This window comes from Dermochelys coriacea, chromosome 2 (assembly GCF_009764565.3).
Source record: "Dermochelys coriacea isolate rDerCor1 chromosome 2, rDerCor1.pri.v4, whole genome shotgun sequence".
Classification (NCBI taxonomy): domain Eukaryota; kingdom Metazoa; phylum Chordata; order Testudines; family Dermochelyidae; genus Dermochelys; species Dermochelys coriacea.
The window spans coordinates 230,220,359-230,233,884 of NC_050069.1; positions in this window are offsets into that span (position 1 = coordinate 230,220,359).

Here is a 13,526-nt window from a genome sequence, read left to right on the forward strand (position 1 = left end):
CCCACTTGTTTAGACCACATCATTCTCCTCCTCCCAAAGGACAAGCCATACAAGTCTGCTTTTTCTTCTTTGCAAGGAAAAGTTCTGGTAGGGGCTATAAGTCAGTGCAAAACTATTCCAGGCCCTGCATCCTCAATGTCATTCGTCCCCAGCCCCAGTAGCATCGTGATCAGGGCTGCTTGTAAAGCCCCACTTCAAGTGCATCAGGCTGCAAAATAAATAAATAAATCAGTAAAATAAAATGCTCATCCTGCCTATGTGTGGTTCATCAGGGACCATTCAGTGATCTTGGCAGGTATATATATAAAAAAAGTATTGCTCCTAACAATGATCACCTTCCTCTGGATTAGAACAGCCCTGGATATACAGAGGCCCCAGTCGTTCAATCCTGAAAGTTACTCATAGCTCAGCGCTTCCACAACACGTTTAAGGGTTGTGTGTGTTTGATACGTTACTTGCCTCTGGAGGCACAGTTGTACAGTTGTAGCTGAGGACAGAATTTAGTCCTCTGTTTATCAAGTAATGAAATGTTTCAAATCTCTTCATTATTATTAGATTCATAGATACTAAGGTCAGAAGGGACCATTCTGATCATCTAGTCCAACCTCCTGCACAACGCAGGCCACAGAATCTCACCCACCCACTCCTACGAAAAACCTCACCTATGTCTGAGCTATTGAAGTCCTCAAATCGTCGTTTAAAGACTTCAAGGAGTAGAGAATCCTCCCTCAAGTGACCCGTGCCCCATGCTACAGAGGAAGGCGAAAAACCTCCAGGGCCTCTCCAATCTGCCCTGGAGGAAAATTCCTTCCCGACCCCAAATATGGCGATCAGCTAAACCCTGAGCATATGGGCAAGATTCACCAGCCAGATATTACAGAAAATTCTTTCCTGGGTAACTCAGATCCCATCCATCTAATATCCCATCTCAGGGGTTTAGGCCTATTTACCCTGAATATTTAAAGATCAATTACCAAAATCACATTATCCCATCATACCATCTCCTCCATAAACTTATCAAGTAGAATCTTAAAGCCAGATAGATCTTTTGCCCCCACTGCTTCCCTTGGAAGGCTATTCCAAAACTTCACTCCTCTGATGGTTAGAAACCTTTGTCTAATTTCAAGTCTAAACTTCCTGGTGGCCAGTTTATACCCATTTGTTCTTCTGTCCACATTGGTGCTGAGCTTAAATAATTCCTCTCCCTCTCCTTTATTTATCCCTCTGATATATTTATAGAGAGCAATCATATCTCCCCTCAACCTTCTTTTAGTTAGGCTAAACAAGGCAAGCTCCTTAAGTCTCCTTTCATAAGACAAGTTTTCCATTCCTCGGATCATCCTAGTAGCCCTTCTCTGTACCTGCTCCAGTTTGAATTCATCCTTTTTAAACATGGGAGACCAGAACTGCACACAGTATTCTAGGTGAGGTCTCATCAGTGCCTTGTATAATAGCACTAAAACCTCCTTATCCCTACTGGAAATGCCTCTCCCGATGCATCCCAAAACCGCATTAGCTTTTTTCACAGCCATATCACATTGGCAGCTCATAGTCATCCTTTGATCAACCAATACTCCAAGGTCCTTCTCCTCTTCCGTTACTTCTAATTAATGCGTCCCCAACTTATAACTAAAATTCTTGTTATTAATCTCTAAATGCATAACCTTACACTCCTCACTATTAAATTTCATCCTATTACTATTACTCCAGTTTACAAGGTCATCCAGATCCTCCTGATCTATTGTTAGGTTACACAGTCTCACTCAGATGCAGTAATTAAGCTAATAGTAATTCGTACTGAATGCCATTTTGGTTCTAAAGTCAGAGCTCTTAATGATGCTCCTTTGTCACTAGCCGCCCTCTCTCTTCTACTGCCTCGCTGCTCCTCTTTGTCCTTGTCTGTACTGACCACCCCCATTTAATATTGTCCATACACCCATCAGTGCTTCTTCCCAGCCGTTGGGATGAAAGATTATACAAATGGAAAAGGTTTACTCATCCTTCCTGCTAATCAAGACTTTCTGATACTGATTCAGCTCTCAGATTCCTGTAGTCTTTCCTAGTGTTTTTGAAGCCCTCTTTCTGGTCCACTTTGCACAGCAACAGTTCACCCAAAGAAGGGATATCAAAGTCATAGAGAGAAGAGTTCGGGCTTGGTGGGAAGAGGCACTCAAGAGTCAGGCAACAGGCCTGTTTCAAACTACAACAGTTGACAAATGGCAGTTTTTCATATTAGGCGGGGAAATGAATAAAACCCGAACAAGACAAAACACTGAGCATGGCAAATAATGTGTTCATAGAGCCCACCTCATCACTGTATCTAACTATTTCCAAACTATTAGAAGGGAGTTTGTGCTCAGAACGTCTGTGAGCTAAAAGTGTTATTAACCTCTATTTTTCAGCTGCAACACAGAGAAATCTTGTCCAAGAGCACAAAGAAACTGTGCAGAGCTGGGCATTCAACCCAGATTTCTTGAGCCCAAGCCCTCATCCAATACCTTAACCACAAGACCAGACTTCCTTAGTAATAGAAAAATGCCCACATATAAGAAAGGTAAGATTGAGCCAGAGGGGCCAAACATTACACCAAAGGATCCAACAATCTGAGACGAGAACAAAGTCAAGGCCCTGTGAAAAGACAGATGTGTTTTGCTCACTTATCCTTTGGCTAAAAGAACTGGGTGTTTGTTTTCCTGTCATGGCACTTTTGAGCCTTGATATGCTGTAGTTAAGGCTTGAGTAGCACTTTATTAGCCCCTCTTCCAAGGTTTAGACGAAAAGTCTGGGTTGACAGTCCATTTTTAATGTATCCCATTACACCTACATTAGATGTTGCTAGTCTTGCAATAGTGATCAGGGTGACATTTCTTTGTCCAGGTTTTTTTTAAAACCTCCTGTGACCTTGTTCTGACCTTTAGTCTGTGTGTGTTTTAACCACTTCCCCCTATCTCTCTGTTTCAGTATAAGATGCCTACTGTTCACACAAGGATACTGCTGCTGGTGCCTGAACTTGGACTTGTTGGTTTGTATCTTTCAATTGCTGGTTTAGTGCGATACATTTCAATCTTAAAATTAGGAGCCAAAGTCAGTGTTGGGGTGTCCCAAAGAGTTATACCCACTTACACTAACAATGAATCGGGTTCAAAATATGTACTTTGAAATACAATATGAACAGGGGAAAGGAGCACATCTGAATGGCTGGCCTAGAGGTACCACTGCAAACGATCACATGTGGCACCTGGGTTCTGCTTCCTGGGCTATTCTATTCTCGCTACATTCTATGCTTCACCCATTTCTGTAAAATCTCAGCACTGGCAGATTTGTGGTATGCTGAGTGTGGAAGGCCCATAGCATCATCTGGTGGATAAAGAACTGTTTAGCTGAATGTTGGTGAAAACTCAGTAATCAGCCCATCTGAGTGGAAAATGTATTTGTAGTGATATAAGTCATGGACTGGATTTTTTAACCATACTAGATTCCCTGTGTACCAAAGATACTCAGCTTCTGTGTTTAGAAACCCTACTGCTCTGCTCATCATTTTCCCCAAACTTTTTAATTTAGCATTTGTGTTGGAAGGATAGTTTCTAAAATTTGAGCCACCTTTTTATGGTCAAGAATCCTTCAGATTAAATCTTACCACAATGAAAAATGTCCTTTGACACATCGATCGGGGTGGGCTTGGTACCAGAAGAATGTATATATCAGAATAATCTGCAAAAAATTAAGTTTAATCTTGAAAGGATTACAACCAATTTTCGAATCAAAATCAAAGAGGGCTGTCACTCAAGTGATAGGGCTCAGTGAGGGGAAACTGCAAATAAATTCAACATATCTCTTCCTTTTTAGCTTTTAATCTGAAAAGATCAGTAAAATATGACTAGTTACTCATGAGGGGGAAGAATTTTTAAACTGAAAGATCTATATTCAAGTCATGTATATAGTATTTTGACTGATGACTTATTGCAGATATAAAATCAGTCAATCTAATAAGAAGTTAAAGAGTAAACATTTAACTGGTCAAGTTTTAAGATATTAAATGATCACATATAACTCAATAATGGCACACATAAAGATCAGTAACTAACCATATACAAACATTCATTACCACATCTGTGCTCATGTATTGCAAAAATTAAACTGCTAATTGCAAACATAAAAGTCAGTTCTTGTAGATCTCCCCTCCCCACTTTAATTTGTACTTATAATTTTCCTACATGTTTAATCTCTGCTTTTACTCTAAAATGGAAGTCAACAAGCTATATTCTCCTCTTAATTCCCACCCATAACTCTCTAATGTGTACAATAAAATGTTGACGTGATGCACATGAATATTACAGTGAGCTACTGGAATATTTTTTAAACCAGTGACATATTAAATACTTTTTAAAAACAGTAACAGGCACTTCCAAGTATGCATCCAATTATTAAATCATTTCTGTATAGCATGATTGATCCTGCAACACTCAGACTGTTGTAACTGCAATGGTTGTATTCTTTGCCTAAGGCCAGTGTCACAGTTCCTGGGTTGGCTGCCCCTGCTGAGACCCTTTTCTAGTCCTCCACGTGAACCCCTTCAAGTGACAGACCTGTGTCCCCACTTCTCTTTGGGGTGGGACCCTAGATAGACATGACTTAGCTTTGGCGCTGTCCCCCATTCTCTTGGTGACCAAGGTACAGCCTTCTTGCGGCAACTTCTGACTCTCAAGCAGTCTGTGTCTGCCTGCAGCTGCTGACATCTTCCCTCCTCCCTTTCTGCAGGGCAGATCTTTTAACTGATTGGTGTCTTTTGCTCTCCAGGTTCTCAGCCTTGGCAATACAGCTGTGTCCCCAGGTTTGGGGTGGAGAAGGTGACCTCTTCACAGCTATTAACCTGACTATTGTGTTTCAGAGACCCCTTATCTGGACTATTGTGTAGCCTTCTCTAACAGCCCCCTTTTGATCAAACGCCACATCAATAACCCAATAAACAAACACACAGAGACAGGCACAATATTAATACAAAAACAATATCAATATTTCCCAGTTCTCCCCAGCCAGCATTAATTCAAGGGGTACCATATTGCTAGCAGTGAAAGTAACAACTGCAACATTTTTTATAACACTGTAAATAGTAAGTAGAAGATAAATGCTTCTGTGGTGCTAAAATTAAACCAAAACCCTAAAATCGTACGAATAAGCAGAGGTATAAATCATGCTGTACTTCTATTGAAAGTTACATCAGTTGTTAAAGCCAGTTGGGGGAGATTTTCAGATGATTTGATCACGAGTAAGAATTTGGGTAGTTTTGCAACGGTGATGAGAAGGCCAGCACAATTAAACAGAGGAAAAGGAAAAGCAAAAAGAGAAAGAAGCTTCTCTGTACTGTCATCTGCTGTTTCCTTCTATCTCCTCAAAGCCCTGCAAGACTCTCTTTCCATTGTTATCACAGCCTAGCAATCTTGTGGAATGATATACTGCACACTATGATCCTTTATATTCATCAGGAGTTTGATGGATGGGCAATAAGAATGGATAGCTGGGAGTGGAAGCTCAAAATTAAAATCCTAAGAGTGGCAAGTTGCCCAAGAGGTTTATTTTTTTTCTGTCACCTACTCAATATATTCTTCCCTTTGTTCCTTGATTATTAATTTCAGAGTCACTAATGGTATAATTTATTCCGTAAATTGCAATTATTTCTAACTACTTGTTTGTCTAATATTTTTAAAAATTCAAGCAGGCAGTATTTGAACTAAACAGCCCCTTGAAAATAAAGATGTGCAGCTCATCCGTACAATGGCCATTTGGCCCAAGTCTTCAAGGTGCTCAGCATCTGAGTCCAATGAGAGTCGAGCATGATCAACGCTCTGCAGGATCAGGCCTTGTCTTTCTGCATTACAATATGGATTCATAGGGACTAACTGATAGTAAATCAGGAGTAGCTCTGCTGAACTCAGTGCAGTTACATCAGTGCAAATGAGATTAGAATCAGGACCAGAAATCCTTACATGGAATTTAGACAAATGTGAAGTACAGAGGGGGATTCAGTATTGTATGCATAGACAAAACACAGCTGAGAAACTCCTTCTGCCCTTGAAAGGGACTGATCCCATATTCATTTAACTAAGATGTTTTCAGGACCTCACTTTTCACCAGCGAGCACCGAGTCACAAAACAATATCATTGTGTCAGTTTCTCATCATTATATTTTTCTGGAATCACATTAATAGACTACCGGAGAGTGGATGGTTTCTTCTGCTTCTTTCTTTGTTTTTTAAACTGTATTTTGATTTACATTCAGACAAGCAGCAAAAAAGAGAAAAAGGGCAGAAGGAGTTAGACTATGGGATAACATCATCGTGATTTTATGATAAACAATATACATTCTTAACCTACCTGTACATTTACAACTGTTCAGTCGCATAATTTTTATCTAGTTGGCAAAAGTAATATATAAAAATGCTTTGGATCATCTTATTCTTGAAACAGTCCTATTTCATTCAAAGGTCGAGACATACGGTATTCTGATTATTAAAGGGACTTTCCTTTGGTGCCCTGTGGAAATTTCAAGTTCTACATTAGCAAAAATGTCACATGCGTTCTCCTCATAAGATGGTAAATGATGTTGACTAACCATGCGGCTGGCACTGTGACTTTTTATTCCAATACATAAATATATAACAAAGTACATTGAACATATCACATAAAACAATCCATCTCAGACATCCCAAAATAAGTGCTTTGATATAACCTAAGATTGGCAGATATGCCATTAAACTATAGCACATACTGTACATCTAACCTACTCTTTTAAAATGAGCTGGATGAAAAGAGGCATCTGATTGGCCAATGAGGGTTCTATATTATGCTCTTCATGCAGGAAATACTCAACTGGAATTTTCCCTTCATACAATGGCTTTAAGTCACAGTCAAAGTTTTTGCCTGAATCATAACAGCTTGTGGTCATCTTAAATAGCTACTACCTTCTCTTGTAGTGACAGGTTTCAGAGTAGCAGCCATGTTAGTCTGTATCTGCAAAAAGAACGGTAGTGCTTGTGGCACCTTGGAGCCTAACAAATTTATTAGAGCATAAGAATCACCCACCCCAGTGTCAACATCAATATCTTGTTTATCTCCTTCCACCCCGGCTTTCCACCCTCTCCTCATTAGAATGCCTCCTAAAGACTTACTTTTTCCAAGGGGCCCACAAACATTACCCTATCTTGAATGTGTCAGGCCCTAAATGCTGCAAGAAAATTCTGCTCTTTCCCATTGGCATGACCCCAGTCAAGTCAACAAGGTAAATAAATACTCTTTGTTCCACCTGCTCTGAGGCAGGCGATTTGGAAGAGAGTGTAAAATACAGATTTGCTTGGATTCTTTCATACACAAAAATGTGTAGGATCTACCTGGAATTCTAGACTGATAGTTTAAAAACACTTCAGGTGAGTTTCTTATCCAGGCTTTGGCCCCTTTACACTGCACAAAAGAGCCAGAGCGGCATAAAGCCCTGGATCTGGCTGGGAGATGCTTTCCCTGGCACAGAAATTGAGGAAAACAAGGTAAGGCTGTCTTTCAGGGACCTTCTCACACACCAGGGTACGGGCAGCGGGTAGGGCTAAGGGCAGAAGAGGGGTATCAGGGCTGAGCCTACAGTGCAGTACTGGTGAGATGCTGGGCAGCACTGGGGCCTATAGAGCACTCCAAGAAGGCTCCATAACTCAGCCTGGGCCCCCAGCGCTGTTTAAGTTACACCAGGGCCACTCCAGCCCATGGGAGCAACCTAGGATCAGGAAGCCACCTTAAAGTCACCTCCTCTTTGAGGCATGGCACAAAATCTCAACTTTGCAGTTTTGTCAGGCCTCCCTGAAGGTGTCATCACATTTCTCTGAATACGATGTATTAGTTAACTTGTGCTCCCTCTATTGGCTGGATGGCTTCCTCTCCACAATGCAAAAGGATTGCAAGGTTTAATTTACTGAGGCTCTGGTTAGGTGTTTTCGTTCTGAGGTTTTTATAAGTCTCTTGGGGCAGTCCTGGATTTTTTTCTAATAGATATTTGGAATCCAGAAGCCATTCCTCACCAGATTATAGCAATTTTCTGGTAAGTTAGCTTTTGTGCCCAAACTACTTGAGTGTTCTTTTAAACAGGAATATAGTTTCTGAAGTACACATAGGAACTGTAGGAGGTGGAACAGAGAGCAAAAGTCTGGGGCTGAGCTCTTTGAATGGGACAGATGGCAAACGTAGCCAAAAATAGTGTTGCTAGAAGTATAACTCATGGTAAATTGAATTAATTTTAATAATTGCTTTTTTATGCTTTGATAAAAACTGGCAAAGACCTAGAGCTTCTTTACCCAAGGTAATTAGTATATCTCTTCTCTACTGCTATGCTTTAGAGCTAGTGCTTTTTTGCAGGCTCTCAAAGCTTACAGACATGTGTAGGATGGGCCTCCCCACTGGTGCGAGGAAGCCGCACTGCTCTAACATACCACCCACAGCCAAGAGTATGTGGCATATCTTGTGCTCTTGCAGACTGGGCACATTAAAGAAATACTATGCTTGGTTTAGGGGGGGGAAATGCCAGCTGCATCTGTAACAGTATTCACTCTCTGGTGATGCCAGGAAAACCCAAAGCGTTCCCCATCAAATTTTTACTAGACCCTTCCAGTTGGTAAAGCATTGTGCAAACTTTCCCATCAGTCCAGTTCACACATGATTTGCAAATTGCACAGGCCAGATCCTCACCTGGTATAAACTGACATAGATTCACTAACTGGGAATCCAAATTTGTACCAGCTGAGGATCTGGCTCTACATTCAGGAATGATGCCAATGCAGAGTCACACACATATCTATCAGTGAGAGCACAAAATCCCATGCTTGCCAGCATGGTTTATTACAAACCTCAGAGATATTGCCTCTAAATGTGTGTGAGTTTGTCAGATTCCACTGGAATGCCCTCCTACCTTTCAGACTTGCTCTGAAGATAAATGCATTATTGTTTGTGAGACACGCAGATTCTGTGGTGATGGGACCATCTTGGTAGGCAGGCAAATAGGTTGGAGGTAGATAACATGTAGCCAGAGCATTTCTGAACGTGACCAGTGCATGCCACATAAACAACCTCAGGACCATAGATGAGCAAATCAAGATTTTAGAAAAACAATAGGCAGGGACTGCAGAAGCAAAATTGCCTTTCTCCAAAGCAAGAGACCATAGAAGCTTCAGCAACAGCAAATATGTAAATGGAATTTAATAGAAACTAGCATGGAATATGGGGACAGTTGCACTGGTCAATGCAAAGGTGATTGTTATATATAAAGGAACAGCCAAATATGGCTATTGTTCACCTAAATACAAATATAAATCATGAGAGGATGCAACAGGTGTAGTAATGGACCCTGTAGCTGGTGAAACATGCTGTTCCCTAAAGCTTCTCTCTATAGCCCCTGATCAGAAATTATAGGTGCATTAGTCTAGTGACACAAAGAAACTCAGCTAAAACTCCCTTTATAAAACTAGGAGACAATTATGTCAAGCAAAATGTTTAACACCAAGGCTTCACCTTGCATACAAACATTGCACTGATCTAACGAAATCAGTCTAGATTCCTTTGTAACTTCAGCTAAATTGAGCTGAGGCACTCACTGATTTAAGTGTCTACACAAGGGGGATGCACCAATTTACTAAACTGGTTTCTAATTGGTTAATTCTGTGCAACTTCTGTGTTTAGGCAACACAACTTCCCACTAACTGCAGGATTTAAAAGGGCATGCAGGTGTAGGGCTCTTTCAAAAATATTACACTGGATAATATAATACAATAAATAATAATAATATACTAGATAATATACAGGAGAGATAAATTTCCCCTTGTAAAGCTAGAAGACACATACATCAAGCCAAATAAGTCCCAGAGAAGTTACACTTACTCTTTTCTGTAAGAGACACTCTGCCAGAGTCAGACAGGTAAAGGCCCAAGACCGTGTTAAGGTGTTTTTCCACAGTTTTTTCTAGTTAGAAAAGGAAATCCCACACTTACAATGCAGCCTCTCTTTGAAAAGAGCCAAATGTGGCTGCTGCTGAACTGAATTTACCCTCTTGCTACAAAGGATAGGCTCTGCCAGCCACACAGAAAAAAATACCTTTGACTTAACCGTAGAACCACATCCAGATACGTAGTACATCGTGACCAGTAGCCTGAAAAGAATGTGAACAAAGGTTGATTTCAAATAATTTAGCAGTGAAAGCTGACAGGTTATACAGCTCTAATTGTCGTTCGTCCTGAATCACAGAGATGGAAATGATCAATTAGTCCATCCTCCTGCCAGCACTAGATTATCCGCTATGGACCCCCTTCTAGTTGGTGTAAATCTGCTTAGTCCCCATTTATAACAGATGAGGTTTTACCCCTAGGTATTTTGTCCGGATTAGAATATTCACAATGTTTGTATTCTCTAATTTTTGAAGCTAGGCGACTTAGCCAAATGCATTCTGATTTGTTTCCATTTTTCCTCAGTTCTTTACTGTGCTTTTCCATAAGAATTACTCAGTTCAGCAGCTTTCTTTAAAAAATATATAAGCTGCTTTAATAGCAATTTTAGCCCAGTTTCTGCCAATTTTTCCTTCGTGTTTGATTTTTCCTACCTCCTGAAAATGTTATCAGTGTTTTATTCTTTGCCTACTGTCATTGTAGTAACCGGTTTAGTTTGTCTTATTCATACTTGTCGCATTGTTTCTCTGAGGTAATGCTGCTCGGTTTGTTTTACTTTTTCTATTGTCTTTCCCTCATGGTTGCACTGTTGTTCTTTTACATTCTTGTTACAAAGCATCTCAAATGCTCTTTATCACAAATGTGGCAAGTATATAGTGAAGCTCTCTTCAGATGCAACCGAAAGATGAAATATTCCAGGAACAGAGGATTAAAATATTCAACTGAACCACAGACAGCAGAAGAGGGCACATTTTTGCCTTTTGTAAAAATCTGTGGGTGTGATTTCACAGTTAAGATGGAAACTTCATTGTGGTGAGACATAAGAAATCTTAGACACGCCAACAGAATATCAAAAATGTTGCAAGGGAATAAAGCTGATTCAGTTCCTTGCCTGCCATAGTAAGTTAAAGAAGTTGCTTTTGACAGCTTGCTAGTGAAACACGATTTATATATTATTTTTGCAGAGACCAGTCTGCAGAATTATTGCATGGATGCAGAGGCTGTGACAGTGATAAGATGGGACCCCTCCCAAGCAAGCTGCATTTCCAGGAAAGATTTTGAACGGCCATAAGAAAATCACTCTGATGCATACAGTTCAGAATACCTAGGCTGTATTTGGAGGTTTCCACAGATGCAGTAAATCTGTTGGCCATTGGTGGGATTTTTTATAAGCATTCAAGCAAGCATTTCTAGAGGTTCTCGTTCAGTTGAGAGAATTTCTGTAATAGAAGACAGGCCATTCCTCAGTGGGTAATTAAAAGGATTTGGAATCACTATAGAAAGACTGTATGATGAGTAAACTACTGTCTGACAGATGTTTGCAGCATGATGGATGAAAAAGCCATTACAGTGTGCTAGTTACACATTTTATTCAATTGTATATTGAGAAGTTTTTGTTCCTGGTATTATGGAGAAGCTGCTGCCTCTCTATTGTGAAAGTCAAAATTGATATACTCTCTGCATTCCAAGGTATCTGTCTTTGCCTACTGGCATTGACAATTGTTAGGACAGGTTAGGGGCCAGGGTGGACTTTGTAGGGAAAATTGAAAGTCTTTTGAACAAGAGGATCTTGAGATAAGACACCACCCCCAAGGTGAGCAGTTCTGAAAAATTCAAAAGTTTCTGATTTTTTTTTTATTTTTTGCTCACACCTAGGGGAAAAACAGGAGCAAGAGACACATGGACCTTTTCTCACTGGAGTCCTTTTGCTGAGTTCTAATGTTCTCTTATGAAACAAAACCTGGTTAGCACCTTAACAAGGGTGCTATTGAAGAATGGTTTCATGTTCAGGGTAATTTTTGTTAAACTATAACTCAAACCAAGTTTGATCAATTTTCTTCAAACATTTTGGGGAAAAACCCAGTTGGGTGTCAATCAAAATAAATTCATTACTACGAACAAAACACAATACTGCACTTCTGGGACTTAAGCCCTAGTCTTGCTGCTTCCAAACAGTCTGCTAGCATGTCAGCTAAGGGAAACCTTTGCTACAGTTCCACTCTCAAGCATGCCCTTATGGTCTCTTGCATAATGACAGGTTTCAGAGTAGCAGCCGTGTTAGTCTGTATTCGCAAAAAGAAAAGGAGTACTTGTGGCACCTTAGAGACTAACAAATTTATTAGAGCATAAGCTTTCGTGAGCTACAGCATCCGATGAAGTGAGCTGTAGCTCACGAAAGCTTATGCTCTAATAAATTTGTTAGTCTCTAAGGTGCCACAAGTACTCCTTTTCTTTATGGTCTCTGGAAGCTTTAGCCACACACACACTACAACCAGTACAATTAGATACAACAATTGTTAACACGTTTGCTTAATTGCAACCTACTTTTATTTACTATAACCAATGTATGAGTGTGGCTGGAGATCTGCCTACACAAAGTCTAAAGGCTACAATTTTTGAGATAGAGGCAAATAAAGAAATGTTAGCCCTGTCAAAATGTCCAAAAAAAGGGAGGTCATTCACAAACTATAGCACAAAACCAGTTTGGCAAATTTTATTTAGAGTAAACCTGGCAGATTTCAGGCAAACTCACATTATCAGGCATTATCCTGGTAACATGAGTAAGAGGACACATGAAGTGATTGAGAGAAGAATGCATACTAGCCACATGTACGTTCAAATCTTTATGGGATACTGCATTGTCTTTTGTAGTTTTAAAGCTTTTTATTTTTCCTTCTCTGGGGTTTTCTCTTTTATTCCCTTCAAAAGCTTCACCTCCCTCCAAAAATGTCCCTATGCCCCCCCCTGCGCATTTTCTTATCTCTTGTGAAAATATTGTTGTTTACTTTGATTCTTAGACACACAAGGCAACAAGTATTGCCCTTGTTTATGTATGTGCTGCCATAAAAAAGTATCATGGACAAAAGGCATTAATGAAGCCAGTATAGCTCTATGAATAAGGTTTTGACGTTAACTTGTGCTCCTTCTGCTGACTGGCTGGCCAAACTGCAAGCGAAACATAACAAGATGGTAGGGTAAGATGGTAGGATGGTATGAACAATAAATAACTCATGCACCTGCACACACACTCAGATCGCAGTCAGATGTGAATTTTCAGAGATTGTTTGAGCACTGGTACTATAAAATATACACAGACACATCCTCTGCCTGGAAGACCTTACAATCTAGAAGATGTAAATGGAGAAGCTGCATGCAACATAAAGACAGGGGAGACTTTGGCTTATGATGGGGTTTTTCCATCCATAAACACTTTTTATGGGCATGGAAGAAATAGGTTTTGCGGAGGGATTTAAACGAGACAGTGGTAGTTTGACAAACTGGGGTTGTAAGTCACCATATACATCCGATGAAGTGGGCTGTAGCCCACGAAAGCTT